The following is a 23,299-nucleotide window of genomic DNA, read 5'->3' as shown; positions in this document are numbered from 1 at the left end:
GAAGGTCTGGAAGCTATTGCTTTTGTACTCTCTTAGGAATCAGCTGCCATGCTGTAAAAAAAAATCAGGTTAGACTACCAAATGTTGAGTGGTTGGTTAACTTAGAGAGTAGTCATGGGAAATAAGAGAACATCCTGGGTGTTCCAGGACTGGGCGAATGAACTCCCCAGCTGATAGCAGCTGCCCCAGTGACTGTAGGTTTACCATGTGGAGCAGAAGAACCTCCAAGCTGAGCTTAGTCAACCCACAGAATCATCAGAAATAACAAATCCTTATTAGGTTTAGCCATGAAGTTTTCAGGCAATATGTCACATGGCAATAGAGAACCAAAACAGAGATTTTATAATAAAAATCTGTTCTTTTTCTTTTCCTGTCCTACTCTCCTTTTGAAGTTATGCCAACTAGCAGTCAACACCTATTTTCTTATGCCTCTTGCAGAAGTGATCCAATAACAATAAAATAAAAAGCCAAAATATTAATGGGGCAGGGGTAGAATTCTTTTTAAAAAGGAGCTCAGACTGATTCCCTCTGCTCTTAGTTTTCTGTCTTCTCTCTTTATAACTTCGTTCAATATCCAAAGTCTATATCTGCTCAAATTGGACACCAAAGGAAAGACAATTTTTGTAACAAGAACTCCAACCCTTTTTAGGATTCTGGTCTTGAAAGTCAGTGCAATGACCCAATTTACTTAAATAGAGTAGACTTTTTAAAAGACATCAGAAGGGACACGTGGGTGGCTCAGTCAGTTAAGCTGCTGCCTTTGACTCAGGTCATGATCTCAGCGTCCTGGGATCCAGCCCCACATCAGGCTCCTTGCTCAGCAGGGAGCCTGCTTATCTCTCTGCCTCTGCCTACCACTCTGCCTGCTTGTGCTCTCTCTCTCTCTTTCTCTGACAAATAAATAAATGTTTAAAAAAATAAAAATAAAAAAATAAAAGACATCAGGAGATGTTCTGCAATTTATATTAAAGTCACCAAACATTAGCTCTTTAAAATAAATTTTCTCTCAGCTAAAAGAACAAACTAGATTGCAATCATAGCTCTGTCATATATCAGTGTGTAACTTGGGCAACTAATTTTATCTTTCTCAGCCTCAGTTTCCTCACCTATAAAAAGAAGATAATGGATCAGATACTCTTCAAGGTCCCTTAAACTTTGCCAGTTTTCAAAGATATATGTCATTTTTCAGGTAGTGCCAGCTCACTCTTCATACCTTATTGTGATCACGTTAGTGTCAACTAAAAAGTCTTTCTCTAGTGCCCAAGGCAGGAATGAATATATCCTTAATCTAATATTCTACCCCTGAATAATTGAGGTGATTGTATAATTAACTTTCTCTCAGAAAGCATAATCCTAATTTTTTTTACTCCATCATTCTATAAGAACAAAGAAGTATGACAATTTGTCTTTACCATGCTGGTCTCTAAATGGATACCCATTCTTCATAAAGTTCATAAAGAGTTAGTATATGTTTTGCTTGTGGGAAAGATCTGGTAGGAACTGAGAGAGGGTAATAGCTATATCATGGAACAAAATACCTTCAAAATTTCCTGGTTCTTACTTCAGACACAGAAAATGCTGAGACTGAAAATTTTTTGTATTCCAAAGGGTCTTCATGAAAACTTGCTAACTTCTGGGTTTAGTCACAAACAGAATTTGAGTATAATTCTAGTGAAAAAACAAACAAGCAAAAATAAAAATTAGGGTGCTTTATCTTGTTGCATTATTATAGTAAAATATGGTAAATATTTGGTATGGTAAAGTTAGTTTTCATTATAATATCTAGGGAAGGAACAGTGTGGTTCATTAATTCCACAGACAATTCCAAAATTTAGTGGTTTCAGCCATATATGGAATCAAATAGATCTGGGGTGGAATCTTGAATGAATCATTTACCAGCTGGGTAGCCTTAGGCGATTTGATTAATCTCTGAATCTCAAGTTTCTTCCCTACAAAGCACAGATTTCTGTTTATGGCATAAAAATGAGATAATGCATATAAAGTACCTAGAATAGTAAGCACCCAGTAAATATAAGTTACAATTAAATGTGAGCTCCATGAGATTTTGCAGAAACCTTGCTTGTTTTGTTCACCTTTCTATCTCAAGTGCTCAGAAAAGTTGCATTAAAAGATGACTACTCTGGCCAACAGCTCCAACTTCTTTCGGTGGTCTTGCTACATTGTTTATCATGTAGAAATCACATGGTTTGAATTTCATGCCCTTTAATTTGAGCCATCAAAAAGAGAAAAGTCAGAGGGAGAAACCCTACATAGATCGCTGATCCCTGGTAAATTAAAAGTTATGAGCATGAACTAAAGACAACCATGACTTACACAGAATAGGAGAATCCCTCATCACAAAATAGGTACCTTTGGAAGTTGTCCTAACTACCTTTACCAAAGGCCACTATTCTTGGTAAGCTTCTGCTTTGGTGAAAGTTTTCAAACAGACAAACAAGTAAATTGGGTTTTAGGGATCCCTGTGGAATAGTTGTAATTCAATCTGATAGAGGAATAAAACAGAAAGAGGTTCTAGACAATTTGTTCCAGGTCAGTCATTGATCAGATTGAAATTAGAACTCACATTGCTTAATTTCCTAATTATTATTCAATTATTGATCATACTTATTTGCCTCCTGTTTTGAGAGAGAATTTGGTTAGTGGTATGAAGCAGCATTAGAAAACAAGGTATGTAATGTGTGGTCTCAGGGAATTCAGGATGAATTTGCAACAAATCTTATAAATCTATAGCTAAAGATCAATGATCAAAATCTGCCCATGGGTCCTGCCACCCTAGATGGAGAATCAATTCTAGTTCACGTTCATATGAGCATATTTTTAGTGTGGCAAACATTGGTAGAGGATGTGATTGTCCCATCCCCAAACTGCCTAATCAACCATCCCCTGTGAACTGAGCCAGATTATTGGGTCTCTACATATGGCAAACACAAAACCATACAAAAAGATTCACATTCCAAGATAAAACTACTACACTCTGATATTCCTATAATTACAGAAGTTAATATGGCTATTCATAAAGTTAAAGCCAATGAATATACAAGACTTAAAAGCAGAAGAGAGAGCTAAGGGAATTTGACAGAGAGGAGGCCAAACTATAAATATGGAACCTGGCATTAAATGTTCTAGGTACCTGATGATAGATAGTTTATGACATGAACTCATATCAAAACCACAGTGACTACTTTCATATTTCTCCACTCGCATTCCTGTGAGAAGGAAGATAGCAAGCAATAGGAAATGAGAAGAGATAGTTTAGAAGAAATATACCACAGACAGAACTCTGGCTGAAAACTTGGGTGTCTTGTTCTTTGAACTCAGAGTTGGATATTCCAAGTTATGTAAGAGCTCTCAGTTGATTCTAAATCTTCACCTTCCTATAACCTTTTTTTAGCTTTTGATAGGATTTAAGATTCTAAGAGCTAATCTATCTAAATGTAAACAATTGTTTTGGTGTCTTTTCTTCACATGCTAATATTAAGAAAGTACCCTTCTTCTAAGTTATGGAAGTCAGGTGAACCGCAGTCAAGGTCTGTCTGTGGCTTGAAGAGAAGCTGACTTGAAGCAGACTTGTGGGTTTGGTTCAGTTTCCAGAGCATACCAAATAACTTGAACGGAAATCACAGGCAGGCTAATGCTAGTTCTTCTTGAGAGGCTGATGTGTACCTGTGCATAAAATGTATATTATAAGTATATTAATACAATTCTATCTCAACAGATTTAATTCTTAAATGCTACATATACTTGTTTAATCTCCCATTTTAAAAGTAGAAAAGGTTAGATTATAACATCAGGTTAGCTCTCTTTGAAGCAGGTAATAATTAAGTTGATTCACTGTTGCAATTACTGTCAAATCCCCCTTAATTACCAGGGATTTTATAGCAGCTTCATTATACGTCTGCTCTAATGCATTGTGGCCCTAAGGAGAAGTGTTGCAGGAAATTCTGCATAGCATGGATAATTCTAACCTGCAGTTACAGCTTCCAGCAAAAGCTCATGCACTAAATTTATCTTTTTCTGACATTTCTCCCTGTTACTCAAGCAGTTAAATGAGGTAACATTACTAAAATACCTACCTAACTTTGGAAGTTAGAATTGATTTCTCCACAGATATTAAAAAACACACACCCACACAAAAAAGAGAGAAAGGATAGATTAGCCTTCAGTAATTACTAAGAAAGCATTAAATTATGTTTAATAATGAATTTAGTTTATAGCATTCAAATAGATATGAGATCTATATCTAAATCACAAATCTCATATATCTACTTCTTATGGATGTTTCTTATATGATAAACAAGACAAAAATTATTTCTGAACTGCTAATATCATCTTGAAGAGGATAATCAACTGCTTTTTATTTACCAATGATTTTTCAACTAATTTCTGGGAAAAGCAATCACTTAAAAAAGGTCATTTTTAAGTTTCCATATCACTGCTTATTTTCATTGGAAAAATCTTTACAAATCAGAGCCTGCAAATTAAGTAAAGTTCCAAAAAGATAACTGAATAATATCCCTCACAGATCCCTTTTTGACCAAGGAATTTACTCCACAGAATATATTAGATTCAGAAGGGGTTGCAGTGTCAATGACACTATTGGCAGCTGTGTTAACAGTTAAGGGCCTGGCTTTGTACAGCAACACAGTTATTAAATTTCTCCAGAGACCATGACTCATTAATCAAATATTCATACATCTCTGTAAATACACACTGAACAGAGAATACCCTCAGAGCTGAGCATCCCAGTACAAGTGCTCTTTCATGTAACACTGACAAAATCCTGAGAACATGCGGTCATGTTTTGCATTTCTAATGCACTATGTCCTCTTTAATACTCCATTTCCTAAAAACAGAACACAAATGATCTTACTGATCGCAAGTGTTAGAGGGTTACAATTAAAATTATTCCACTATTGCTTCATACCATCTTTTTTTAAAATGAGGACAGTGAATCAATTCTTCTGTTCTTTGTTTACCATCAAACGAGTAATTTTTTCCCAGGCGGATGAAGAAACCCAGGCCATGCTCCTATTAATACAAGAATTTGTATTAGCATGAAAACAACAAATCACTACTTAAACTAGGGAGGCCAAATAACTTAACATATTAGCAGACATGAACTTGCTATATTTTGTAAAGTCCTCAGTCTGCTTAATACCACTGGGAGTTTTCCTCCTATTGTACAGTAACAAAAGGTTCTTTCTCAATTGCAATCTCTGGAAAATTGGGGTCTGAAAGCCAGGGAAAGGAGAGAAGCTCAAAATGTTGCCTCATAAAGCTACTGGGATCAGACTCTTCACCTCAGGGTGGGCAGGATGTACCATGCAAAGGGAAGAGAGAAAGGGAGCAGCTTACATAAACTTCCCATCTATCTTGAAGTTTCTGAAACAACAGGAACCCAATTCTCAGTGCCAATAAAGTATAAGCAAATCTGTCAAGTGCTGTCTCCTCTCTTCAGCCTGTCCAGTCTACCAACCACACCGCCTATGTCTTTAATCTCAGTCCTCCAAAATTCTGGCCACGTTAAGTCAAAGACTTCCCTCCCACAGCCTCCCTGCTTTCATTCCCATGCAGTTCCTCTCCACTCTATGCTATTTTTGCTTGCGCCTTCTCCTCCGTCCTTTGGAACCTCTCTATGATGCATGGAAAACTAGAACAGGCTTTGGAGTCTGGAGAAGTTTAAATCCCAGTTCTGCAAATTACCAGTTGCATTAACTTGGCAAGTTACATTACCATATCTGACCCTCAGTTACTTCATCTCTAAAACGGAAACAGTAAAAAGAACTAATTTTCCAGGATTTTTGTGAAGATTAAATATACTATTTTATACGATTATAAAATACTTTAAAAAGTGCCAAAAGAAAAAAAAAAAGGCCATTGTTGCCATTAGCATCATTACTGCAATCATCAGTCCTCTGTCTTTTCACATCAGCTCAAACTTTTATTTTTCCTGACAATACTAAGGAATTCCTAAACTCACCAGCAGAGACTCCTCCTTCCATTTAAACCTCTCTGATGCGGAGGGGTAGCTTTACATTCCCACTGTCAGGTGCTGGCTCTGTCAACATTCACACCTTCCACTAATGCTCCCACCATCTATTTCAGACACTCAAAATGCTCCAACTCCAGCCTGCAGCCTGAACTGTCTTGACTAACATTCTTTTGACCTATCATTCCACGTCCCCCACTTTGTCACTCTAAATCCTCTAGTAACCTTGTAAAGTCAATGGACCCATTCTCAAAATATTTTTAAATATAGGGGCGCCTGGGTGGCTCAGTGAGTTAAGGCCTCTGCCTTCAGCTCAGGTCATGATCCCAGGGTCGTGGGATTGAGCCCCACATCGGGCTCTCTGCTCAGGGGGGAGTCTGCTTCCCCCCACTCTCTCTGCCTGCCTCTCTGCCTACTTGTGATCTCTCTCTCTGTGTCAAATAAATAAATAAAATCTTAAAAAAATATATTTTTAAATATAAATGAAATACATAGGGCTACAAAGGGAATGGTTGTTAAAATATTTTTAAACTTGTGATGTACATATTGACTTCTTTATCAACACATTAATAAGTCCTAGCAACAAGTCCTACCATAATTTAAAGCAGTGTAAATATTTCAAAATAATTGCATTAATTATGATTTGCAAGTACTTATGATTTCTGTTAGTGACAGCCCTAGGTACTGCTGATACAACTGTACTTTGTTGCCTACATTCTTAGTGGAAGAGAAATACTAAGTTTCGGTTAGATGTTAGCGAAAAATAAAGTTGTAATTTTTTTTGCATCCAAGTTCATAGACTCTTGAATTCTTTTACTGGGTTCAAATTAAGAACCTGTACATTAAATGACCTACTGTTCTTCAGCCCCATCGAAATACACTGACTTCATCCATAGACTCTATAGAATTTTATCTAGGTAAAACAGACTCTAGGGGTAGGGCTTTAGAAATCGTCTTCCAACTTTAAATCTTCACATTTTAAAGTGTTAGAACTAAATCCCAGTTCTTTGTTTCTTCCTTCCTTTCTTGTCTTTTCTCCTGTGTTTCTCTCCCAGCCATCTACCTACATAAGTATAAATTTCAGCCTGATACTCAAGTCCCTCAAGGCCTTCAATAAACATTTTCATTCTTATCACTCATTTCTCTGTCCATATCCATCATCGCAGGATGTTTATCATCATCTCCTTACTAAATACCAGCTCCTTAGGCAGCCACATGTGTTTCAAATGCACCCTAGGGGGATGGCCCTCCACCTTGACCCCACTTTCATTTAGAAAACATGTCTATGGATCCTCTCTCTGGGCCCTTGTGCTATTTCCTTATTAGCCCAAATATTTACCTCATCCCTGTCTTTATGTAAATCATACCAGACTTTCAGTATTCACCTCAAATGCCGCCGCCTCCACGAAGACTTTCCTAATCCCCATAACCAGATGTAAGTTCTCTTGAAACCAAATATTATTTTATTTTGTAGAACTTCTAAGTCTTCTCTTCCCCTACCAAGTTTGAGTTTTTTGTGTATTTTCCCAACCTTTAAGTAAATTTCTAAGTTCCCTGACAGAAGTGTCACTTTATCTCAATAAATTCTATAGACCCTACAGACATTCAATATTGGAACAGAATTAAAAGGTTTTAGGGGATTTGGGTTTTCTCTCTTTTTTTTTTCTAAGTCTTGTTCTCCAGTGCCACTTGACACACAAAAAATACTCTTAAAGCTTTTTCAGATCTTAAGGCGACATGAATGAAATCTTGACAACAGTTTTAAAGGCTAATATTTACTGAGTATTCACTATGGGCCAGGGATTTTTTTCTAAGTGTTTTTGCATGTTTCCTCACTTAATCCTCTCAATAGCCCAATGTAATAGTTACCATTATCCATATTTCACAGATGAGATTAAGTAGCATGCTCAAGGCCATGTAGCTAGTAAGTGCTAAAGTCACAATTTGAGCAGAGCCAATCTGACTCTACAGTTTAACCAGTTTATTAATGCCATCTCCACTGTATAACACTGAAACTTGACAGGGAAATTATGTATCTGTTTTTTCCTAAAGACAAGGATTCATAATTTTTTCCAAACTAGTAGTTTTAAGTGAATATGAGTAGTCTTACTTTTGAAGCAATTCTTGTGACCACCGCTTGGCTATAACGTAATCTGTAATTTTACATATGCCCATAATTATAAGACCTATGTTTTACATGTTTTTTAAATTTATTTTTATTTTCTTTTAAGATTTTATTGCTTTATTTGTGAGAGGAGAGAGCACAAGCAGGGAGAGTGGCAGGCAGAGGGAGAGGCAGGTTCACTGCTCAGTAGGTGCCTGATACAGGACACAATTCCAGGATCCTGGGATCATGACCTCAGCCAAAGGCAGACACTTAACCAAGTGATCCACCCAAACGACCTTACACTTTTTTTTTTTTTTAAGATTTTATTTATTTGAAAGAGACAGAGAGAGCACAAGTGGAAGGAGGAGCATAGGGAGAGAGAAAGGGACAAGCAGACTCCCTGCTGATCAAGGAGCCCAATACAGGGCTCAATCCTAGGACCTTAAGATTATGACCTGAGCTAAGTCAAACACTTAACCAACTGAGCCACCCAGGTGCCCCACATGTGTTTTACATGGTATATTCCTTTCCAAACATGTATCTTTGCTGTTTTGGGCCAATTTTATACTATGTAAAAATTCAGTAACACTTTATTGTTGTAAAAACAGAAACTGAAAAGAAAATGAACACAAATTTTGTAGAAATTAACAAGCTGATCCTAAAATTCATATGAATATAAGAGGAATTCAGAATTTACAAGATCATCTTGAAAATAAGAAAGTTGGAAGACGTGCACTTCCGAATTTCAAATTTTACTACAAAGCTATAGTAATTAAGATAGTGTGGTACTGGCATAAGGATAGACATATATATAAATGGAATAGAACTGGGAATCCAGAAATAAACCTTATATTTATGGTCAGTTGATTTTCAGTAAGAATGCCAAGACCGTTCAATGGGAAAGGAATAGACTTTGCAACAGATAGTGCTGGAACAACTGGATATCCACATGCAAAAAAAGGAGTATGGACATTTTTACCTCACATCTTATACAAAAATCAACTCAAAATGAGTAAAAACAAAAAAAAAACAAATGTAAAAGCTAAAACTATAAAACTCTTAGAAGTATAAGTATAAATCTTTGTAACCTTGGATTAAGCAATGGTTTCTTAAATATGACACAAGCAACCAAAGAAATTAGAAAATAGATAAAGTGGACTCTCTCAAAATTAAAACCATTTGTGTTTCAAATAATACCATCAAGAAAGTGAACAGAATGGGAGGATATGTTTGTAGGTTATATATCTGATAAAGGACTTATATCTAGAATATGCAAAGAACTGTTAAAACTCAATAACATAAAGACAAATAACCCAATTTAAAATAAGCAAAAAGGGGTGCCTGGGTGGCTCAGTGGGTTAAGCCTCTGCCTTCAGCTCAGGTCATGATCTCAGGGTCCTGGGATTGAGCCCTGCATAGGGCTCTCTGCTTGGCGGGGAGCCTGCTTCCTCCTCTCTCTCTGCTTACTGCTCTGCCTACTTGTGATTTCTCTCTCTGTCAAATAAATAAATCAAATCTTAAAATAAGCGAAGAATTTGAATATACACTTCTCCAAAGAAAATATACAAATGACCGACAAGCACATGAAAAGATGCTCAACATCATTAGTCACTAGGAAAATACAAATCAAAACCACAGTAAGGTGCTAAAAGTCATGATAAGAAATGTAGGTCTTACTGCTTAATATGATGTAATTAACACAAAGATAGAAATAATTATTAGCCTGAGGGCACCTGGGTGGCTCAGTCAGTTAGGTGGCCAACTCTGGATTTCAGCTTAGGTGGTGACATCAGGATCCTGGGTCCAACCCCATGTTGGGATCAGCACTCTGAGAGGAGTCCACTTGAGGATTATCTCTCTCCCTCTTCCACTGCCCTTTCCTCTGCTTGCACACACTCTTTCTAAATAAATAAATAAATAAAATTTTAAAAAGAATTATTAGCCTCAATGAAATGCTCACTTTGTCAGTCAACTATATGTTTGACTATAAAAATAAAGAACATCTATGAAATGTTATAACTGTATCATCCAAGATCATGTCAAACTTATATGATTAAAAATCATTTTACAATGTTTTTAATATTTTTATATTTTATACTCTCTTAGAACCTTCCTTAAAACATTGTTTGGAAACATCTATGGTTCAGTTCCTTGAGATTCAACTATTTTCAAGTATTTATAGGATCAAATATACAAAAAATAAGACTCTCTCTAAGTACAGGCATGAAACTGGCCAAGCACAGTGTGTCAGTTTTAGGAACCAGTCACAAGACACACACAAAAAAGACTACCATGCAAATCAGAGCCTTCAGACAATGTCAGTATACAAACCAAAATATAAGTATTTTGAATAAATGGTTGCTTTCTCCATTAAACACAATTAAATTTTTTTTAAGATTTATTTACTTATTTTGAGAGGAGAGCACACATGGCAGGGAGAGGCAAGGGGAAGAGGAGAGTCTTAAGCAGACTCCAAGCTGAGCACAGAGTGCAGTGCCGGACTCAGTCTTACAACCCTGAGATCATGACCTGAGCCAAAACCAAGAGTCAGACGCTTAACTAACTGTGCCACCCAGATGCCCCAAAACACAATTAAATTTAAAAAATAAGAATCGGGACGCCTGGGTGGCTCAGTGGTTAAAGCCTCTGCCTTCGGCTCAGGTCATGATCTCAGGGTCCTGGGATCGAGTCCCGCATCCGGCTCTCTGCTCAGCAGGGAGCCTGCCTCCTCCTCCTGTCTCTCTCTGCCTGCCTCTCTGCCTACTTGTGATCTGTCTGTCAAATAAGTAAAAAAAAATATTTAAGAAATAAGAATCAAAATTCAACCTACTAAACATGCTTAATGTAAACATGAACATGAAATAAAAGGGAATGTAGACAATTGAAAGTAATATATGTATTTTTTTAAGATTTCATTTTTAAGTAATCTCTATACCCAGTGTGGGATTCGAACCCACAATCTCAAGGTCAAGAGTCACATGCTCCACTGACTAAGCCAGACAGGCACCCAAAAGTATGTTAAGAGAACAGAAGTGTGAGGTAGATTTTTTTTCCTGTGATATCTATTTAAGGTATTTTGGAAATAATTTAAATATATATATGTGGATCTCTCCATTAAAGCCCCCTGATTATTAACTAAACTCCTGACCGTAAAATCTCTTGACCTCCTCCTCCATTATGTGATCATCCATCCAAGGACTCTTATTAATTGTTACCTTAATCCCAGATCTAATTCCCCATCTTTGATTCATTAACTATAATTTAATACAAGTAAATTGATCACAATTATGCTGAGTAAATAGCAAGTAGTATATAAATATTAGTTACAGGGATACCACATTGTGTAACTCCAGGTAGTGTCATTCACATAACATAAACAAAAGATAGTGTCCCTTGGAGTTGTGCAACATGGCAGCCCATATCCAATTCCTGGTATTGGTCAGTATTTACTTTCTTTCAAAGCCTACATCAAATTTTAAATCACCCCAGCCTACAAGCCTTTTTCATTCACTTTTTTAATTCAAATTTTTTTAATCTGTGTTAGTTTACTACTATACTGTATTTGCCTATGAGATTTCTAATTTTGTTTACCTTTTCTGCTTATAACTTCTTTTTAAACCCATGAATTCTCAATTCTTATTAACTTATATTACACAAAAACATTTATAACTATTAATGTAATTTTCATTTAAATCATTTAAATGGAAGAGAATCTCCATGGAATTTTGCTTTACTCTTGAATGACAGTCAGTATCTGGATTATTGACTTAAAATAAAGGAAGAGCCAATAGGAAGGATAACTTAAGATGGTGGAAAAGGAGAATTCTGAGCTAACTTCCTCCCACAGACATACCACAGACATGCTGCATATACATATAAAGCAACTTTCCCTGAGAATAGCCTGAGTGGCTCAGTCATTAAGCGTCTACCTTTGGCTCAGGTCATGATCCCAGGGTCCTGGGATCGAGTCCCACATCTAGTTCCTTGCTAAGCAGGGAGCCTGCTTCTCCTTCTCCCTCTGCCTGCTGCTCCCCCTGTTTGTGCTCTCTCTATGTGTCAAATAAATAAAATCTTAAAAAAAAAAAAAAAAAAAAGGATAGTAGGAGCAGAGATGCCATCTAGTCAGGACCTACAACCCCAGTGTGGCAACCCACAAGTAGAAGGATATCACAGGTGCAGAGGTCCTCCCTGAGGAGTGAGGGGTTCAAGCCCCACATTAGGCACCGCCCACCCTGAGGACCTGCACCAGACAGACAAGCCTCCATAATATCTGGCTGTGAAAATTAGCAGGGATTAATTCCAGGAACTTTGAAAATCAGTGGGGCTTAACTCCATTACAGCCAGAAAGCTGTAGGAAATCAAGACTCTGCTCTTAAACAGCCCATGCACAAACTAACTCCCAAGACCCAGCACAGAGGCAGCAGTTTGGAAAGTGCCTGGGCTATACATGAAGATTTATTGACTAATTTTAGGGCAAGTGCTAGAGGGGCAAAGATCTGTAGGAACTTTCTCTGGTAACAGAAGCGCTTGTGGGTGCCACTTTTCTTGCCCTCCTGTTTAGGCCAACATTGGTGGGTACCAATGCTGACATTCTCTGTCTACCTTGCTAGCACCACTTTACCCTGCCCTGGTATTCCCCTCCAGACCCACCCCGCCCAACCTGCCTTCCCTGGCTGGTACTCTTCCAAAGCTTCTCCTGTCCCATAGAATGGAGATAGCCCTGCCCACCAGCAAACCCACAAGAGTAGAGGCAGGGTCTTGCAGGAAGTCACATTAGGTCTAGCCCTGTCCACAAGTGCACCCATGGCAGTCTCAGCCAGCCACAAGAGAGCACATATAGTCTACACCTCAGAGTGCCTGGTTCTGATGACCAAGAGGGATTGTACTTCCAGGCCCCACAGAACACCTTCTATATAAGGCCACTCTCTCAAGACCAGGAAATGTTGCTGATCTATCTAATACATAGAAAGTCAAGATAAATGAAGAGACAAAGAAATATGTTCCAAATGAAAGAAAAGACAAAACCTTAGAGAAAGAACTAAGTGGAAATAAGCAAACTACCTGATAAAGAGTTCAAAGTAATGGTCCTAAAGATGCTCACCAAATTTGGCAAAAGAATGGATGAACACAGTGAGAATTTCAACAGAGAAGAAGATACATTTAAAAAAAAATCAGAGCTGAAGAGTACAATAATTGAAAAGAAACATACACTAAAGGGAATCAATAGCAGATCAGAAGATCCATAAGAATCAGTGATCTGGGGATGCCTGGGTGGCTCAGTTGGTTAAGCAGCTGCCTTCAGCTCAGGTCATGATCCCAGCGTCCTGGGATCGAGTCCCACATCGGGCTCCTTGCTCGTCAGGGAGCCTGCCTGCTTCTCCCTCTGCCTCTGCCTGCCATTCTGTCTGCCTGTGCTTGCTCTCTCTCCCTCTCTCTCTCTGACAAATAAATAAAATCTTTAAAAAAAAAAAAAAAAGAATCAGTGATCTGGAAGACAAGGTAGTGGAAATCATCTAAGCTCAAGAGCAAAAAGAATTTAAAAAAATAAGGATAGTTGAAGGGACCTCTAGAACAACACCAGCCATTCATGTTACAGGGGTCCCAGAAGGAGAACAGAGAATGAAGGGGGACAGAAAACTTAAAAGAATTAGTAGCTAAAAAGTTCCCTAACCTGGGAAAGGAAACAGACATCCAAGTCCAAGAAGTACAGAGAGCCCCAAACAATATGAACCAGAGAGGTCCACACCAAGACATATAATAATTTAAATGTCAAAAATTAAAGAATCTTGGGACTTCTGAGTGCCTCAGTTAAGAGTTTGCCTTCAGCTCAGGTCATAATCCCAGGGTCAAGTCCTGGGATTAAGTCCTGCATTGGGCTTGCTGCCCAGTGGGGAGCCTGCTTCTCCTTCTTCCTGCTGCTCCCTCTGCTTGCTCTCTCTGAAAAATAAACAAATAAAATCTTAAAAAAAAAATAAAAAGTAAAGAATCTTAAAAGCAGCAAGAGAAAAGCAACTGGTTATGCAAGGGCATACCCATAAGACTATTCGCTGATTTTTCTTGGCTACTTTTTCAGCAGAAAATTGGCAGGCCAGAAAAAAGTGGCATGATATATTCAAAGTATTGAAAGAAGAAAACTTACAACCAAGAATATTCTACCTGGCACAATTATCATTTAGAATTGAAGGAGAGGTAAGAGTTTCCCAGGCAAACAAAAATTAAAGGAGTTTATTGCTCTAAACCAGATTTATAACAAATGTGGAAAAGGCCATAACTAGAAGTAAGAAAATTATGAAAGAAGAAAATCTCACTGGTGAAAGCAAACATTTAGTAAATGCAGTGGATCAACTACTTGTAAAGTTAATATGAAGATTAGGAAACAAGAGTAGCACCTATCTACTTGCTAGATGGGATGCTGCCCAATTCATGGATCATCAAATAAAGCCAATTAGATCTTCAAAAACAAAAAAAAGACAAAAGTGGTCAAATCAATTTTATTTTCAATAATTAGTTAAGAGATACACACAATAAAAAGATATAAAATATGACATACAGAAAACATAGAAGGGGGGCGCCTGGGTGGCTCAGTGGGTTAAAGCCTCTGCCTTGGGCTCAGGTCATGATCCCAGTGTCCTGGGATCGAGCCCCACATCTGGCTCTCTGCTCCGCGGGAAGCCTGCTTCCTCCTCTCTCTGCCTGCCTCTCTCTGCCTACTTGTGATCTCTGTCTGTCAAATGAATAAATAAAATCTTTAAAAAAAAGGAAAAAGTAAAGATAGAAGGAGGAGTGAAAATGTAGTCCTTTTAGAATGTGTTTGACAGTATGGAGGTTCCACAAATAGTTACAAATAGAACTACCTTATGACCCAGCAATTGCACTACTAGGTATTTACTCAAAGGATAGAAAAATACCCATTCTGGCCCTCCCCCCACTCATGCATGCATTCTTGCTCTCTGTCTCTCTAAAATCAATCAATCAATTTTTTAAAAGATGTCATTAAAAAATATTAAAAGGGATACATGCACCCTGATGTTTATAGCAGCAATATCCACAATAGCCAAACTATGGAAAGCAGCAATATCCACAACAGCCAAACTATGGAAAGAGCCAGATGTCCATTGACAGATGATGGATAAAGAAGATGTGATATACATATAATGGAATATTACTCAGCCATAAAAAGAATGAAATCTTATATTTGGAATGATGTGGATGGAGCAAAAGAGTATTATGCTAAGAGAAATAAGTCAGTCAGAGAAAGACAAATACAATATAATGCACTTATATATAGAATTTGAGAAACAAAACATGAACATGGTGGGGGGAGAGGCATAAAACAGACTCTTAACTAGAGAGAACAAACTGAGGCTTGCTGAAGGGATATGGGCTGGGGGATGGGTTACATGGGTGATGAGTATTAAGGAAGGCACTTGTGATGAGTACTTGGTGTTATATGTAAGTGATGAAGCACTAAATTCTACACCTGAAACTAATATTATACTATATGTTAAGTAACTGGGATTTAAATAAAAACTTGGGCAAAAAAAGGGAAAAAAAACTTGTATTTTATATGTTTACTCTATAATTTTTGAATTCAATAATTACTCAATACACATTAAAAACTGTTGAGATTTTTATATTAAAAAATAGAATGTGGGGGCACCTGAGTGGCTCAGTGGGTTAAAGCCACTGCCTCCAGTTCAGGTCATGATCTCAGGGTTCTGGGATTAAACCCTGCATCAGGCTCCCTGCACAGCAGAGAGCCTACTTCTCCCTTTCCCTCTGCCTGCTGCTCTGCCTACTCGCGCTCTCTCTCTCTCTCTCTCTGCCAAATAAATAAAAATATTTAAAAAATAAAAAATAGAATGAGTTTGAACTTATATGATCATCAACTTAAAATAGACTGCTGTATACAGTGGATATTATATATGAATCTTATGGTAACCACAAACCAAGTCCTATAATGGATACACAAAAATAAGAGAAAGGAATCCAAGTATAACATTAAAGAAAGTCATCAAATTATATGGGACAAGATCAAGAGAGAAGGAACAGAGAAGAACTACAAAAACAGAAAACAATAAAATAAATAATAAAATTTTATAACCAGAAAACAATGAATAAAATAGCAATAAGTACATACCTATCAGTAATTACTTTAAATGTAAATGAACACAATGCTCCACTGAAAAGACATAGGTTGACTAAATGGGTAAAAAAAACAAAACCTGTTATATGCTACCTACAAGAGAGTCACTTTAGACCTAAAGACACATACAGACTGAAAGTAAAAAGATGGCAAAAGATAGTCTATGCAAATGCAAATGTATATACTTAAAAAGCTGGAGTAGCACTACTACTTTCAGACAAAACAGACCTTAAAGACTCTAATAGGAGATATTACAGAATGATAAGGGGATCAGTCCAACAAGAGGATATAACAATTGTAAATACCTATGCATCCAACTTAGGAGCACATAAATACATAAAGCAAATATTAATAGGCAAAAAAAGGAGAAACTGAGAGTAATACAATAATAGATGACTTTAAGACCCCACTGGCATCACTGATACTGACAGAAAATCCATAAGGAAACAGTGACTGACACATTGGACAAGATGGACTTCCCAGAACATTCCCTCCAAAAAGAAGACACATTCTTTTCAAATGCCTGTGAAACATGCTCCAGGATAGATCATGTTGGGCCACAAAACAAGTCTCAATAAATTTAAGGCTGAAATTATATCAAGCATCTTTTCCAACCAAAATGCTATTAAACTAGAGATCAATTACAAGAAAAAAGAACTGGAGAAAATATAAACATGTGGAGGCTAAATAACATGCTATGAAATGAACAGTAAATCAGCAAAGAAAGCTAAGAGGAAATCAAAAATATCTGGAGAAAAATGAACGTGAAAACACAATGTTCTGAAATCTATGGGTCACAGGAAAAGCAGTTCTAAAAAGAAGTGTATAGTGATACAGACCTACCTCAAGAAATAAGAAAAATCTGAAATAAACGATCTAACCGTACAACTAAAGGAACAAGAAAAGAAGAAAAAATGAAGCCCAAAGTTAGCAGAGGGAAGGAAATAATAAAGATTAGCGTGGAAACAAAAAGAGATGGAAGAAGGAAGGAAGAAAGGAAAGAGGGTTAAGAGGGAAGGAGAGAAGGAAAAATCAACTAAACTAAAAACTAGTTTTGAAAGATAAAATTGATAAACCTTAGCCAGATTCATCAAGAGAAAAAAAGGGAGAGGACTTAAAATCAGAAATGAAAGAGAAGTTACAAATGACACCACAGAAATATAAGGGATTATAAGGAACTATTACAAACAACTATATGGCAACAAATTGGACAACCTACAAAAAATGTATAAGTCTCTAGAAATATATAATCTTCCAACATTAAATTAGGAAGAAATAGAAAATCTGAACAGACCAATTACTAGTAATGAAATTGAATTAGTAATCAGCAAACTCCCAGCAAACTAAAGTCCAGGACCAGATGGCCTCACAAGTGAATTCTTCCAAACATTTTTTTGAAGTATGTATGTATGTATCTATGTATGCATTTTAGAGAGAGAAAGTGGGGGAGGAGGGGCAGAGGGAAAAGGAGAGAATCTCATGCATACTCCACACTGAGTGTGGAGCCCAACACAGGGCTGATCCCATGACCCCAAAATCAAGACCTGAGCTGAAATCAAGCCAGATGCTTAACCAACTGAGCAACCCAGGTCCCCCTCTACCAAACACTTAAAGAAGATATAATCCTATCCTTCTCAAACTATTTAAAAAAAAAAAAACTGAAGAACAAGTATTTAAAAAAAACTTCCAAATTCATTCTACAAGACCCTGATACTAAAGCCAAAGACACACACACACACACACACACACACATACACTACAGGCCAACATCCCTCATGAATACAGAAGCAAAAATCCTCAACAAAATATTAGCAAACCCAATTCGACAATACTTTATTTTTTTTTTTAAGATTTTTATTTTTCAGAGAGAGAAAAATAGAGGGAGAGAGAAAGAGCGCACAAGCAGAAGGAGAGGCAGGCATAGGAAGAAGCAGGCTCCGTGCTAAGCAAGGAGCCCAATGTGGGACTTGATCCCAGGACCCTGGGATCATTACCTGAGCTGAAGACAGATGCTTGACTGAGCCACCCAGGAGTCCCTCAACAATACTTTAAAAGGATCATACACCATGATTAATGAGATTATTCCAGGAATGCAGGGATGGTTTAGTATCTGCAAATCAATATGATGCACCACACATTAACAAAATGAAGGATAAAAATCATATGATATTCTCAATAGATGCAGGAAAAGCATTTGACAAAATCCAACATTCATTTGTCATAACAACTCTCAACAAAGTGGGTATAGAGGGAACATACCACATACCTCAACATAAATAAAGGTTAGATGTGACAATACCACAGCTAACATACTTAATGGTGAAAAGCTGAAAGCTTTTCCTCTGAGATCAGGAACTAGACAAGAGACAAGACTGCCCACTCTTGCCACTTTCATTCAACATAGTACTGGGAGTCTCAGACACAGCAGACAGACAGGAAAAATAAAAGGAAAAAGAAAAACTGTCACTATTTGCAGATGACATGATGCTGCATATAGAAAACCCTGAAGACTTCACCATAAAAACTACTGAAACTAATAAATGAATTCAGCAAAGTTGCAGGGTACAAAACTAATATGCAGAAAATTGTGTTTCTATATGCTAACAACAAACTATCATAAAGAAAAATTAAGAATCCTATTTACAATTGCATCAAAAAGAATAAAATACCTAGGAATAAATCTAACCATGGAGGTGAAATACCTGCACTCTGAAAACTGTTAAGACATTGATGAAAGAAATAGAAGATCACACAAATAAATGGAAGTATATACCATACTCATGGACTGGGAGAATAACATTGTCCATACTACCCACAATCTACAGATTCAATGCAATCCTTATCAGTAGTATTTTCCACAGAACTAGAAAAAAAATCCTAAAATCTGTGTGGAACCACAGAATACCTTCATACATACCCCCAGTAGCCAAAGCAATTGAGAAAAAACAAAGCAGGAAGTATCACATTCTCAGATTTCAAACTATACTACAAAGCTATAGTAATCAAAACTGTATGGTACTGGAACAAAACCAGACATGTAGAATAATGGAACAGAATAGAGAGCCAGAAATAAATCCACACTTATATGGTCTATTAATCTATGATAAAGAGGCAAGTATATACAATGGGGAAAAGATGGTCTCTTCAACAATGGTGCTGGGAAAACCAAACAGCTACTGCAGAAGAGTGGAAGTGGACCAGTTTCTTATAACATGTGCAAAAACAAAGTGGATTAAAGACCTAAATGTAAGAACTGAAGTCATAGGCAGTAAACTCTGAACATTGGCCCTAGAAATACTTATTTTGGCTTTGTCACCTCAGTCAGTGAGAACAAATGTAAAAATAAATAATTGGGACTACATCAAATTAAAAAGCTTTTGTACAGTGAAGGAAACTATTAACAAAATAAATAGGGAACCTATTGAATAGAAGAAAATATTTGCAAATAATATATCTGATAACAGGTTAATATCTAAAATATATACAGAATTCATACAACTCAACACCAAAAATAACAATCCAATTAAAAAATGGGCAAAGGACCTGAATAGACATTTTTCCAAGACATACAGGTGGCCAACAGGCATATGAAAATGTCCCAACATCACTAATCATGAGGGCAATGCCAAAAAAAGATACAAAGAGATTACCTCACAACTGCCAGAATGGCCAGTATCAAAAAGATAAGAAATACCAAGTGTGGGAGAAAACATGGAGAAAAGGGAACCCTCCTATACTGTAAACTGGTGCAGCCACTATGAAAATTCCTCAAAAAATTAAAAATAGAAATACAATACCACTTAGCAATTCCATTTCTCGGTATTTATCCAGAGAAAAGAAAAGCACTAATCCAAAAAAATATATGCACCTCTAAGTTCATTACAACGTAGAATATGGAAGTGTCCATCAACAGATAAATGGATAAAGATATGATAAACATATATGTGTGTATATATATTAAAGAAAGACAGATAACATGATTTCATTTATATGTGGAATCTAAAATAAATAAATAAATGTATTCATAAACACAGAGAACAAATAGGTGGTTGCTGGAGAAACGGGGGGACAGGGCAAGTGGCAAAATAGGTGAAGAGCATTAAGAGGTACAAACTTCCAGTTATAAAACAAGTCATGGAAATGTAAAGTACAACATAGGGCATATAGTCAACAATATTGTAAAAATTTTGTATGATGACAGATGGTAACTACATTTTTATCATGGTCATCATTTCAAAATGTATATAAATTTTGAGTCACTGTATTTTATACCTGAAACTAATATAATATTGTATGTCAACTATACTTCAATATATAAATAAATAAAGGAAGGTTGAATTTCTAAATTTCTGGAGGAACTGGTTACAGAGTAGCACAGTAATTTTCCTACCTAATAACATACATGTAGTCTTCATTTTTAATGTATTTTTCTTATTGTGAGAGAATAAGTGAAATTTTATAACTGTAGTTGTGAATGTTTTGGGCCATTGCTTGCCACCAATAATGTTGAGGAGGACTATAAAAAAGAAAGAGAAGAAAATGCTAATTCAAAAATGTGTCTGCAATACTGACTCTAAATATAATATTTTTCAAAGTTTATAGGCAAGGAGAAAGTCTTTATATAACCATGAAAACCACACAGAAATGCTTAAGATTTCTAAACTGAGTTAAGATTCAAACTATAAAATGATATAAAATTTATATTTTGGAATAGGATCAGATGTTTCCAATTTTTTCTGGTCAGATGTTTCACCGTTTCAATTCAGTTATCTAAAAATATTCAGTCTAAATCCTCAACTGAATATAGTACTACTAAATTGTGGTGATTGGCAGTACTGAGGCTATACTAAATAATACAAAATATTTATTCTAAAATTTTTTGAAAGAAATGTACTCTTCTTTTTATAGAAAACAGTAATCCCTTAATCCTTTCCAAGAAATTGCTTCTATCAATATGTTCTGGATATCTTGCTTCAATTTCACTAAAAATTCTAGTTTCCTCCTTATCTTTTGTCTATTTCAATGGAAATTCATATACTTATTTAATATTTTCAAAGTGTTTTTCATTATCTGTTCTTCCTCATTTCCTACTTCTGGAAAATTCTTAGACTGTGTTTTTTTGTTGTTGTTGTTATATATAAATATATAGTCAAAAAGACTTAGGTGTACAATGCAAGCTATTGAAGGTGATTGTGATAAAGCATGAAAATACAACTTTCCTACTTCCAAAATAATTAGCAGAGAAAATGGGGGGGAGGGACTAGATTAGTATGATTTGACCAGAAATATAGTGCTTTCCAGCATGCAATGATAGAAAGTAACTAGAGATCTCTAAAAAATTAAGATTTCTGACCTAGCACTGGATATATTATATAGATAAGTCATTTTTGCTGTTTTATTTCTTTAATTCTTCTAAAAACAAGACAGAATTAACATACATATTTTTAAGATATGCTTGCCCTTGGACAATGCTAAGGTTAACAGAACACTAAAGTGACCTAAATTTTTAATACTATTGTCTTCTCAATAATATAGATTTAATGGGGCTAGTTTAATATAAAAACAGAAAAATGGATACCTTGGGAAATCCTTTTGGATATACTTGTACTGTAAAGGATCTTTTCATTCACTCATTCAGCAAATGACTCTCAACATTGCCTGCTGGTGGTTAATACATTGACAAAAGGGGATTCAAAGTGTCAAATCTTATGAGGAAGAGAGAAAAGAAACCTTTGCCATCAAAAAGTCACATTAAGAATTTTTAAAATTCATTTCTGAAATGTTAATGGTAAAACTAGTATCTTAATATTGATGTCTAAATGCAGGATCCTCCTTTAATAATTATAACAGAACACCCATCTTAGTATCTTTTTTTTTTTTTTAAACTAATTCCTTTATTCCATTCTGAAAGAGATCATCTGTAAGCTTTATTGACCGAGTTTACTGGCTGTCAGAACTTGAAATGAAATCTGTGTTCAAAACAAAGTCTGAAACCAGAATATACAGTACCTCTATTCTAAATCTAATGATGTAGTCTTGTTGCTGCCTTTCCAGTAAAAGATTAGCACAACTTTTGGCTGGTCCTCAGCTGAAGTTGAATTAACAGGGAAGATAAATCAATCAGCCTATCTCAATTTTCATGAATGCATGAATTCATTCATATACATTATTGAATACTTTTTAATGTGCATATTCTGATCATTTCCAATTCAACACATTTATTCTCAGTCATGGGGATGACTGTATTACAAGATTGGTTTGTTTTTTTCTGTACAGTATTCTGAGTATTTTCAATATAATTCAATGTAAAGGAAGTTTCTGCCTCCTCTCACCTCAACTTTGGCCAGGTCTAATTTTAACCTACTTAAAATGATCCCCAAAGATGGGGACACCTGGGTGGCTCAGTGGGTTAAGCCTCTGCCTTCGGCTCAGGTCGTGATCTCAGGGTCCTGGGATTGAGTCCCGCATCGGACTCTTTGCTTGACGGGGAGTCTGCTTCCTCCTCTCTCTCTCTGCTTGCCTCTCTGCCTACTTATAATCTCTCCCTGTCAAATAAATAAAAAATCTTTAAAAAAGAAAATGATCCCCAAAGATGGTGAGAAAATAGTAGAATGCAAGATTATAAGTCTAAACTTTTTATATAGCTCTTGTAAGAGAATACTTACAATCAGTTGATTCATTTGAAGGTATGGGTACTCTCATTTGATGTGTTTGTTGTAAAATCCTGTGAATACTGCAGGTGCTTATAAAGAACAAACTGCAATAGTTTAGACAATACAACTGCAGTGCATAAAATCGGGCATAATACTGGCTTCGTATTCCCGTAATGCTTTGACATTCTAGGAAAATTAGTACTGAACTTAATTTGTCCAGATTTTATCTGGAATAAAGGAAAATTTTAGATTTCAGGCCATTTTTATCATTGTAGTAAACTGTTCTCACAGGGAAATGCCAAACCTGATTTCTCTCATCAGTCATATTAAAGCAACTGCCCCCTCTGTTTCTGTTTTGTATGCAACTCTAAACCTAACAAAGA

This window comes from Lontra canadensis, unplaced genomic scaffold (assembly GCF_010015895.1).
Source record: "Lontra canadensis isolate GAN:19392208 unplaced genomic scaffold, GSC_riverotter_1.0 scaffold158, whole genome shotgun sequence".
NCBI classification, from domain to species: domain Eukaryota; kingdom Metazoa; phylum Chordata; class Mammalia; order Carnivora; family Mustelidae; genus Lontra; species Lontra canadensis.
Note: the sequence above shows the minus strand (reverse complement) of the source record.